At 31.9% G+C, this 12746-nt stretch overlaps 1 protein-coding gene across 5 annotated transcripts in view; it reads left to right on the forward strand.

The window, feature by feature from the left end:
- Positions 1–12746, forward strand: part of LOC148230891 (uncharacterized) — a 155579-nt gene that overhangs the window by 67614 nt on the left and 75219 nt on the right. For 4 of the 5 annotated variants that reach the window (XM_088193837.1, XM_088193836.1, XM_088193835.1 and 1 more), the window contains exon 2: positions 2406–2470. The exons of the other annotated variant lie outside the window; for it this stretch is intronic. The gene's annotated coding sequence lies outside the window, so the exon portion shown is untranslated. The remainder of the gene's footprint in view (positions 1–2405; positions 2471–12746) is intronic. 5 annotated transcript variants of the gene reach the window in all.

Here is a 12746-nt window from a genome sequence, read left to right on the forward strand (position 1 = left end):
CGCAAATCTTTACCAAACAAACGCCGATACGGATCAGATCTTTATGTATTATATATCAAATATATAATCGCAGCTTATCTTAATTCTGGTGATTTAAAAAAGCTGAAATGACGTCTCTAATCAAAAAGTATGTAAAAATAAATTAAGCATTTTTATTTTGACGCCCTCAAAGTATTGTGTTATGAATATGTTTTAAAAGTTAAAAAAATTTTCGATTATAAGAGTAATTGTCGATTAATTAAAATAATTATTTCACAGAAATTTAATTGATTTTTTGCACTAATTGCTTAAACAATTAATAACGGTAAAACCAAGAAAAAAAATACAAATATATTCGAATATTTAAATACATACTTCATTTATTTTTAATTCAGTATTCGAATAGTTGAATGTTTAATAAATATTTTATACAAACAGTTGTCTTTAAAAACTCCATCATTGTATTTGTATCTCAATAGCACGAGAAGAATCAATGTAAATATATTTAAAATATTAGTAATACATATGTCTTTTTGCTCTACATGTACAGTAAAAATATTAACAAATCGGATATTGACTCTAAATTTCACGACTGTTTACAGTTCTCTAAAAGAAAAATTTATTTTTTATTAAACTTATACTTTAACATGAAAATTCAATTACTGTTTTTTTGCCTATTAAATATGGCGTATATTAAATCGTTATCGTTACTTCTTAACAGCTCGGTTAACCCATTTTAGCTCGAAAGGCCCCAATCATTTTCGAAACGCCTGAATAAATTAGTACGCATTCCGCGATTATTGCTAAATAGGCCGCCACTGCCGGGCCAATTTTTCCACCAAGGTAGTCCACCGGAAACAAGAGACCCTCGGGATCCCGGAACCGGCGACCTTTTCTTTATTGCGCCCGTAAAACGCCCGTTGCGAAAGTTACGGCGGTGGCTTTTTTCTCTTTTCCTCTCCCCGACAAAATTATTTGTCCGAAAGCTAATATTCATTTGATATACGTACTACTCCGCTTTAGCGTAATGATGATATAGGAACCCTTCGTTTTACACGTGCGCGCATACACATGTACGAATAAGGGTGTATCGTGTCACGAAACCTTAGCGGCAAACTACATCTTACAAAATACAGGGAGAAAATAGCGAAGCACGCCTCGTGAGATAACCATATCTATTACGTGTATCGTTGTGAGGTGATTTATTATCGAGTAACTTAACTTAGTTAAGATTGCTCGTCTTCTAGAAAGTGAAAAAATAAATAAAAGGTTAAATTTATTAGTGACACGCGTTAGTTATTTATTAAATTGCTCAAGATTATTTTATATCCACATATTTACTTTTGCAAGTTTTTTATATACAAATTTTGAGCGCTTCGATCAGACTATATATATAATATATGTATACCCAATTCTGATTACATCATACCATCGGGCATTTTTTGTTATTCTGTGATATATTAATATTTTGACTGGCCTGTTTTTTTGTTTCTTTTTTGACGATGTTAAATCATACACTTGTGCGCATAAATAATACCCTTCATATTTTTATGATTTGTCAAATATAGATATTATTTCAGCGACTTTTACCTATTCAAAAAGTCAATCGTTGGCCTCGAAAAAAACATATTATCAAGTGTCGAAACACGTGATTAAAGCAAATATAATTTCATCTACAGAAACTTTTCCTCTGTAAATTAGTCATAAGCATCCGTACAAATTTTCATAATTATTAGTACTTTTTTATAATTTGATTGGCTTCGCAAATATTAGTAAAGAAATTTATAAAAAAAACATTACAGTGCCTAAAATAAAAAACAATTCAATCAACATTATCCAAAGTTAGTAACTGTAACAAAATAAATGACAACTGCACAGGAATACGAAATATTGCATGACGTAACTACTAAAAATCGTATTCACAGCTGATTGTTGAATTTTTTTAATGCGTCTATCATTTTTATCTCAGACAGTTAGCTGAAGGAGCAAAAAGTTTGATTTCTAGAAAATAAACCGTAGATTGAAAATAGTTAAAATCTGATCAAAGTCAACTTAAGAAAATTAAATGAACCCTTATTTTTATAATAAAATATTGTGAATCATTTTGGTCGTAGGATAATCTCATCGATTGTGATTATTTTTCAAATATGGTGATGAAACCATCTGATCCTAAAAAGACAACGCTTCTTTCCATACTGATTGATTTGCGTCAAAGTGATTGATGGTTTTGTATTAAGTTGTTAAAGGATTACAGTTTACTAAATATTGAAAATATGCTTTAAATAGATTGATAGTTATTAATTTATTTTCTTAAATTAATACGATATACTGATTTAACCAATATTATTGTGTTGTTCTCTGCTTAAAATCAATATATTGTTTTCATAGTATTATTACATTAACATTTTGTCTTTTCTTGTTTACAGAAAGCTCCGGATATAATCATCGAACGAACTAGCTTTCATGCAACCAGGCGGCTAATTATTAAATAGTATGTATTAACATTATATAAATTAAATTCTCTCTACAAAGTTAGCTATAAATGACGGCGAGTTGCATGTTACTCTAATATTAGCTTTTACGAGCTTATTAAAAAGCTCTTTGTTCCGAGTACATGATGTAGTGTATACAATACACGTGTACGTATTTTCTATTGTTTGTTAGTTGATGCACAATGTGTAAGCTTTAATACAAAAACCTTTCACCTTATATGACAAAATTAAAATAAATAAAGAAAGCTCAAGTATTTTTAAAGTTTTATCTTGCAATTTTTTGCGCTAGAAAGTTGTTTCTCCATGGCACAAAGCCTTCAAAGTGTATTAGTTTAACTGCATCAAGAATTCTTTCTCTTGCCGAAATCTGGTTTAAAAGCTGCGAACAGCTTTTGTCATAAAACTTTCAGGATTTTTTATAACTAAGTTGAGCTTTTTATTATTAAAATATTTCACCTTAACGATGCTCCCGAGATCAGCATGTTCAGGTGCTATATTATATCATAAATTATTTATTTATTACGCAACTAGACGTGTACTATGTTCATTTAATTATACAGTGTCATTTCAAGGCGATATTGATCTTTGTTGATTCTCCGAAGCCCAGTTAAGGACTCGCAAGGGACACATATAAGTCAGATTGATAACATTGACTTGATAATGTATTGTGGTTGGTTAATGTGTTTGTAATTAAGTTATAGAGCCTTGTTTAACGACAGAAATCTATGTTCTAGATAAAGTATAGCTATTTTGTGGTTCGAAAAACAACAATGTATATTTTTTTATTCTTATGTTTGGTTGATTAACTTCTTGATCCACTTTTTTGTTTTACACAAATTTACACAAAGTAAATCGAATCTAATGGTGTTATTTTTAACTTTGAAACTTTATTAAGTTAGTGCGTTAACAATGTTTTATGAGAGGTTGCTTAAGCTGAATCCGACCACGCCGCAGGGGTTGCGGTATTAGTTGTTGTTATGGCACTGTCTTAATTCAAAATAAAGTTTCAGCACAAAATAGGCTAACGCACTATGTATCGTTTGATTTGATTTTGAAGAAAAAAATTGTTTACAAATACTTTTTTTTACTGTCGCGCCTTGTTTATCTCAAATTTTAGTAAACAAGTCCGCACTGAATCGCCTTTACACGTACAACCAATTTTTATTAAGCGCAAGGGTCCCGAATTGACCTAAATACGCTCTTCGCAAAGCTTTAAACTTCACAAACTACATAAATTCGAAAAAGGCGCAGATTAATAAAGAACACTCAAGTTTTTCAGTTCATTATTAAACAGTTGCCCCCGTCGTTTTATTTTTTGTTCCGATCGATCGTTGTTAATATTTTTATGAACCTTTCTCTCATCTGCAATAAAGTTTTTTGTTGTTGTTGCGTCCTGCATAATTGAACGAGAAACTCTAGAATGATATACAGTGAACCCATATAATGCGAGAAAAGAAAGCACATAAAATACTGAGCTACGGAAGCAAGTTTTAAGGAAAATCCCTAACGAATATGAATTTTATATATGAAAGCTTGCATAGCAATAAAGCGTTAAATTGTTAATATAATATGTGCTCATGCAAATTGAGCGAATCCGAGAATAATTTTCTTAAGTAAAGGTTAAAGCAATAAGGCGTAGTTAATCATAATCATCGAAGGTCAAGTCGTTAAATTAACTACGGTAGTTTCGATGTTATCGAGCGACTCGCTAGGGAGCAAGGTCAAGGATTCCGAATGTGACACAATTTACTGAGGATATACAATAGTGTCGCGATTTTGCGCGACCTAATTAGTTTTGTCATACAGTTGTGGGTCGTTAAGTTGGCATGTTTTATTATATTCCCGCACAATTTTGTATCCGGCTTTATTATCATCAACAATTTATGGACGGGGTCGCGCTAGATAGATTTACATATGTACGCGTAACCCAGTGGTAAATATTAATGCGACATCGTTTATGTAAAGAGCCTCACCATATACACGTAAAGTTTGCTTTTGTTCGACGTTAACAAATTAGCTTTCAAAGTGACAGTCGGACATCTGTCAGTGCGAGCGCATAACTTCGGTGGACGTGTATTTGTTTGATAAGAAAATCGAACGTACTCAAACTTTTTATTTGCAATATTTTTAAGAGCCTTTATCAAATTATATAATACTTTGCGAAGATCGCCTAATTTCCTGTTTCTCGTACTAGTATTGAGGCAAGTGATTTAAGCTGTGCTATTTATAATTGGTGCGTCTGTAAACGTGAAATTGACGGTAGTAAACTTGATGCCACATTTCATACGTAGACAAGACATAAAAAAACAAATTCATATAATATCAAATAACATATTTTCAAAAGTTGTTCAATAAAACGATATTATTTTCTCCTTTTTTTTTATGTGAATAATAAATATTCAACAAAAAAGTTCAAATATATATTTTTTAGAACATTTAGTCATAAAAAACGAATTGTCTCTGCCCCTTTCCTCTCGAATCGGCTGATCGTCTCGTTTCAAATCGTTTCTGTCGATTCACAGATACGGATGTTGGTTGGTCAATTGCATCACTTCATTTTTCAACAAAAAAAATATGTTCACGCCTTATAGAGACTTACAAAAATCATTAATGCAAGGGGTAGATGATGAAAGCAGTTTTTACGCAGGATGGACGCATTGTCTATCCCACTTTTCCGCACAAAAAAGTAGTTTTATGGTGCTTACGAGTAGTTATTACGTTGGCAGGTAGGTGGTCTGTGAAATTATTGTTATCTCTTATTGTCATTAGCCCTTTTTTCAAAACGATCTACTTTTTTCCTTTTTGAAATAGTCGTTTGAATCTCCTTAGCGTTAACGATACGCTTCATAAGATTCCCATGTCGTCTGGATGAAGTACCGTTACACGAAATAGCATGCTTTATCTCCTTCGTTGCGTGCAACACCCCTCCCACTTCTATTTCTAGGGGATCGGCATCAGTTCTGGATTGTTAAATGAATAAATTTGATTAACCTACAATACTACTAACATCATTCCATAATTTTGCTACTTATGTATCTGATTTTTTTTAATTTTGCGCAGAATTTCAAAGATTTTTTAAATAACTATAATTATTATAGACATGATTAAATGTGTTCCTACTGTTGTTTCCAAAAGTAATAAAATATTTGTATTTATTATAAGAAAAGAGCATTATTATATAATAAAAATAGAATGGTGAATATTTCTTTAGAAGCGCAGGGTAACACCCCCACGGTGTATGGCTGAGAGGCAAATAGTAGTGGATTCTAATTAGAATGTAACGGTAAACCGTCGAGCTCGATAGGGAATCTTATGATGCTAACGGTACAGCTAGATAAACCTCCCAAATAACCATTATCTATTAACAATACTGCTTTCTGTGGCAATACTTTGCAAAAATTCATTCAATACATAAATCCATTTGTTTTTGAACTAATCTTCAAAGATCTTTTTTTCCATTTCTTTTCTTTTTTAGTTATAATATTCAACAGTAAGATTTTTTATTTCAGTCATCTTGAATGATTTAATCTCATTTTTCTCCTTTACAATCATACCTTCAGCTTAACGATCAATTTGAAAAACTGTATTAAGCGCTCTTTTTCTTAATAATATTTTCAATATTATGTTTGATCAATCCTAAACCATTAACCTGATTTTTCGCAGAGTATATCAATAAAGGTTGACTTGTCAATCAACGGTTAAAAATAATGTTTAAAAGATTTTATTAAATTATAATATGCTTTCAATATTGAATTTAAAGTAGCTATATTCATACAACTCCTACTTAGCAGTCTAACCAAGCAAAATAGTATACCATTTTATTTTTAATCTTATATTCAATCGTTTTTACAATGCATTACAATTTTCAATATTAAGTAATATGTAAGGGCGTGTTTTGAGAATAATCAATACCAGAATAAAATATTTTTAAGACTTTTTACTTTTTATATATTATATTATACAATATCAGGTTGATCAATTGCACCACTTTCCCATTTACAATTGTAGTAGCCAGTTCGGTTTATAATAGTGTTTCTACATTAAAATTAAAGTTTAAACGACACAACCGTGAGAAACCTTTTAACAGATAAAAATATCCTTTGCCTTGAAAAAAGTTAACGTCTGCATTTAGATTTGCCTTAAAACGGCCGTTACCTGAACATTTGTTTGACGGCCAACGGCAATTTATTAAAAAAAAACTCGCTGGCTTTTTGTAATTGCCCGCTCTACCGAAAAGAGGTGGCCATAAATATAAATTTCGGGAACGCAGGCAACTGAGAATCAATTCTCTTCAGACTTCTTCTACTGGCATTCACTCTTGAGCTTTTGCTTATTCAAGGCATTTAAAATTTGAGAGCTCCCAAACTTGGACTTCAACCAAGAAGAGGCTTGCTTAGTTTCAGACCAGCGAAGACTGCAAACGCAGCCGCTTCTCTCTATGCATAGTCCAACGTCCGGAATCCAGACTATTTGAATTCGTCATTTTTAAATTAAATCTTTCGCTAAACAATTCAAAGATGAAATTCCAATATATGATCCAATCTCAATTCAAAAGGAATCTTTCACGTATTCGGTTATGGCATTTTTATTATAAAAAATACGACGCGCGGATATATTGCGGCGCCGTTTCATATCCCACTACACAATTCAACCGACACATTGCGTATTTATATACCGGTGAATGTAAAATCGTATTTATGGCACAATAAAATCGAAATAAACGGATAATATCTATGTTTAGGCTTTTGCGCGCGCCGATAATACATATTGGTTTTGCGGCACATGAGCAAATATTAAAAAAAAGATTCGTAAGTGACACACGAGTCACGTTTTCGCACAATTTATTTACACCAGATGAGGAAGATTAAGGATACAAAAATAAGGCTGGATTTACTTACGCAAAAATATTGTATTAAATATTTTTTCAGTATTTACTATCTAAAACAGACATGAAATCAAATTTGGAATAAAATGCAAAGCAGGTTGCTTTAGTAGTATTAATGCTTTAATAATAACAGTCGAGATTTTTTTTAGAAAAACAATTTAATTTTTAGATTACCTTGCTCAGCTATAAAAATAAATAAGTCACAAAGACAATTATTATTATTACAAGAATTGAACGCTTCTTGCTTTTAAAATAATAAACGTCTGAGATTGCTGCAACTCCTTTTAAATAAATACATATTTCATGTTAGTATTTTCATTTTCGGGATTCTAAGCCAGTAAGACGCAGGTGGAAATTAGTGAGATTTTTATTAGATTATATTACATATTGTGGACAGACAATGATCGTTATTCTCCGAGTGGTGGTGGAGAAGTTGACGCAGGGATGATGTCCGTGGAAGATCCTTAGAGTTCTAATTGGTGTGGCACCGACAGTATTGCGGAGGTCGATCCCTCTCTGGAGTCACTCTCAGAATGTAAGCGTCCATGACCGTATGTTGTCCACGGGCGGACGGGCGTCTGCTGGTTTCTTCGAGTATCTGCCCATGTCTGCTTTTTCCTCATTGGAGACCAGGCTTATGTAACCAGGGCTGCAAAGCTTATTGAATAATCACAATCATTAAGCGATCATCCAGCCAATCGTTGCACTCGCTTCTTAGAACAACGAAATATGTATACGCCTTTAGAAACTGACATTTGCTTGATGGACATCTCTTATGTAGAATTGTGCAGCGGGAATGTTGTGACCTTACGGTGCATTTTGTCTTCCGGTTACATACTGTTTTCCGTGGCTGCTTTGTAACAAAGAAATATTCATTCAATGCACCGGAGAATCTTTGCGTGTCAAGAATAGGGTCCCCTATATCATCAATAATAAATAAATTGCTCTTCAATTATTAAAAAAAATACTTTTTTAATCAAAGAAAGATATAATATTGTCGGGAAAAAAATCGTTTACGAAAACTAGTTTGTATATTTGTTCATTGAATCGTCTTAAGAAATGGATCGTATACCCTTTATCTGATTAAAAACAGTACAAACCATACTTTTTAATACCACTCCCTCGTAGATATATAGCGTGAAATAAAATATGAGAACCGTAGGCAGCACACAAGTCGCGCTTCGAATTTATTTACGTCCGATGGTAAAGATTAAAAAATTGAATGTCAATTTTATTTATACGGGCAATGAAATAGTTTTTTTATTTATTTCATTCGTAGTGCTTGTTCAAGGCTTCTCTACGATCGCGGTGCCCAATAAATGCTACAAAGTTGGTAGATAATCGTCGGCTTTCGTGACGACGGAAAATTAAAACTTTTTTTGTATTATTTTTACACAAACATAAAGCGGTTATATAGTTTATCGACGTTTGTGTGTTTGCGCACGAAATAATAATTTTCACTAATTTCTTTTCACGTACGCGAAACAACCCCGTGACCTAAATAGCAGACATTGAAATCCTATTCGTGACACAGAACTTCTGTGAAAATCGTATTATTACGCATTGATTCGCTACATTACGCACGCATGTGTGTACTGAATAAAAATGTATTTTGTATTGTTATTGAAACTACTGAATATATTGCTGATTTAAGTACACTTTAATACCTTATAATTGGAAACTAGGCTATAAAATTATAACAATGAATTTAATTAATACAAATGATATTTTTATTGTATATTAGTACGTTCCATAAATTACAATTCTAATGCTTTATAACAAAAAAATATATTTGAGGTAAAAATGAGTGGCCAACTTAGACCTTTATTTATAATGAAATGTTTCTCTTTGGTGAGACGTGTGATGTTATCTGGTATTGCGGTTAGTTTGACAGAGTCAGATCAAATGATTACGCGGACCTCATATGGCCCGTGGCCGTACGTTCTCTATACCTGCTTTAAAGCAATTCACATAATGGAGCATCGAAAAATAAATTTCAAAATTACCTCAGAAATTATCACGGAGATTTAAAAGCTAATATTTTAAAGTTAAAAGGCACGTCGATTAAATGTAAGGAATCAAAACATCTTCGCCTTTAGCACAGCGAGCTATAATTATTGCCTAAACTTAGTTTGAGTGCATAGCGTTAAATATTTTTGTTCATATTAAATCCTAATAATTCATATTAATTTGTAAATAATCAATTAGGTTTTGGTAAAAAAACACATAATTGTCTTCAGATGTGCCATGTTATGTAAAAATAATTTCAACAGCATAATAGGACTACTAACCTAAATGGTTGGTTTGTGTTGTGATAATCCACTTCAATCAGTTAATTTAGTAAACCAAATGAATGATTAGTAGTTACTTATTTGTCCTGTGCGTATTGATTCATTATAATTTACTTAACCGGACATAGTACTGTGGAGAATCAAACCCCTGCACAATTTCCTTTGAAGTCATTCTAGCAATTATTTCGAACAAATAAAAATGTATACAAACTCATATCAAAATAATTTAGAAAATATATTCTATACATTTTAATAAATATATTTTATACTGTTAATTTTTTATAAAGAGATGCATTAGTCGTCTAAGATCTGACAAAGTTCAAATCTAATTTCTAGTGTGGTGGATGGATTTATTATAAAAAATACAATTCTCAAAATGTCTAAAGATTTGTTGAAATATCTTATGAAGGCAAATCTTAAATTTGCAACGCACAATACAATAAAAAATAGTGGCTATAGGTGTTCCTTTTTTGATAGCTTTTCATGTGACATGTTTATTTGATGAGGAATACGCACTTGTTAAAGCGAGCGACTTTATATTGACGCTTGTTATTATTTACAATGCAGTGGCTTTGTTTATGACGAATTCAGCTTGTTAATCTGTGTATGCAAATAAACGTTATCTCCTTTGTGGCTCAGTTAAATACGTTATCTAATTAAAACTTTGTCTAGTCGACGATGTATTTAAGCCCCTTAGTTAAATTTCTTGCAAACCGAGTAAAGTTATTCATCGACATATTATAGTTACTTATTTACGTATTTAGAATACGTAACAAAGAATATAAAAAAATACAGATGTAGTGTGTCTGTGTTATTTTTTATTTTTAATGATTTAAATAATATTTTTCAAGTAACCTTGACCTAGAAATTCGTAATAGAATCATATGCAAAAAATTATAACGATAGTGTTCCATTCAGACGAAATATTTTTAAAAGTTTTAGAAAATTACTAGGCACATGTATTCGTTTAATATTAAAAGTTATTGTGACTTATATAAACGTCTAGTTTAATTAGTATGTTTTTAAATATTAATCATTTTTCTATAAAAGCGGAAATGTTATTAAGTCGTCAAAAGTAAATTTAATACATAAACTTTTTGTTGTTGCCGACAAAATTATAGTTCACATCAACCAAATGAAAATTGCGTTGTTGTACGTATTACTTGGAGATTTGGACGCCTTAAAGCGCGCAAGGCGACACGTGATAGTCGTAAAAAAGCACTAAACCAAAAATTAGAAATAGTTGTTATACGAGAATGGGAAAATTATACGTCATAGGCTTTATGAGCACAATTCGCGCATTTTTGCGGCCGAATTCACAAAGAAATTTTATTTTAAGGCCTCAGCAATGGCACGTGAAATTGCGGCCCATTGAGAGGCTTCAGACGCCCATATTAAATGTTTGTTTTTTTATTAGATTAAAAATATTCAAAGACCAAAATAACTGCGTACGTATTTCTATGTCTCCTTCTGTGTATAACTTTATTCATTATATATTAAATAATTCTCAAGACATATATCAAATTTATGATAAGTTTCGACGTCTAAAGTCCCCCAATTTTGATAAACGCAATAAATACACCCTCGAGAATAACGTCGCAAAACACTTAATAGAATCGCAAAAATACACACCTGCGTTAATATTTCTTCAATAAATAATTGCGCATGCGTTGATAAATATCAAAATTGATCGCTGCAGGGAAATTAACATAAATGTACATATTATACACACGAATGCTTGCGTTCATAACTCGCTCGTACGTCACTGCTCTTATCTTAAGGGATTCACTGAATTAAATTAGGACCAGAAACATTCATCTTAGAGTCCCAAACGTATTTACAATGTTGCCCTGTTTACCTTACGCGGCCGATACGAATACGTATCTGGTACGCGTGACGTATGAAAATCGACTTACGTCAATAATAAACCTCTCATTTACGAGCGAGCGTATAAATGTGTTCATTCATAAAATACAATATCGTATAAAGGTCATAAATATGTACTATATGGTTACATATTTATTTGAGAAATATATCACCAGCACTGAAACTATTTATCCCTTCATCGTTGATATAATCAGGTATAATAATTTGGAAACCATGGCACAATTTTGGCATCCTATATGGTTATTGGAACGTTATGGCAGCTATTGTCCAATATTGAGTGTGTCACCATTTCCAGTAATATTGAGATGCATTATCATGCTAATCTCATTTTGCGATGTATTATATAATGCAGAGACAGACAAGTCATTGATTTGTTGCAGTAAATAAAACAATCGACTGGAGTGAAATCAATGATATGATTTGTGTTTAAATTAATTGTATACATTATTTATTTATTTTATATAGATTTTAATTTACCTATGAACGTTGGCGCCAATATTAATAAGTAATATTTTTCATTTAAATCAAAAAAATTATGTTAATAATAATTATGGTGATAAATTAGATGTAATTTATACAAATGTAAGTAATTGCCTAGTAATTAAAAACGAATTTACATTAGTGCCGACAGACAATTATCACCCGGCGCTAGTGACAAAGTTAAATGTAAATAAAAATAGCATAATTACGAATGAGGTGGAATGCGTGAGCGATCGGAGTGTATGCGGATGGTCGTTTGAAACTTGTATAGATTTTTATTTATTGAATAATTTACTTTTAGGTATGGACTGGAATCGAGTGGGCGAGTACGTTGATGTTAAATCTTTCTTAACGGTCTTCTATGAGGTGCTCTACTGTGTGTTCGATCAGCACTTTACTCGAAAGCGCCCTCGAGAGCTTGACGTGACATATCTTAGATGGTTTTCTCCTGAGATCATTTCATTGCTAACAAGAAAGCATGCCTTCCATAAGTTATGGATGAGATCAGGGCATCCGTCTGCTCTCGAGGAATTTCCTTTATTAAGAGCGCGCGATAATTTCCTGTCATTGCAATTATAACAAAAGTTGCCAAAAACAAATAATTAATGCTCCCAAAGCGTTTTGGAAATTCATTAAAAGTGATGAACTTCGACGATAAAACGTTCACAAAATATTGCTGACGGTTTTCGCAATATTTTCGTTTTGTTTTCGAGGAATATTTTTCGCTTTCTG

Source organism: Plectrocnemia conspersa, unplaced genomic scaffold (assembly GCF_051122295.1).
Source record: "Plectrocnemia conspersa isolate PC_06_02 unplaced genomic scaffold, ASM5112229v1 ptg000010l, whole genome shotgun sequence".
NCBI classification, from domain to species: Eukaryota; Metazoa; Arthropoda; class Insecta; order Trichoptera; family Polycentropodidae; genus Plectrocnemia; species Plectrocnemia conspersa.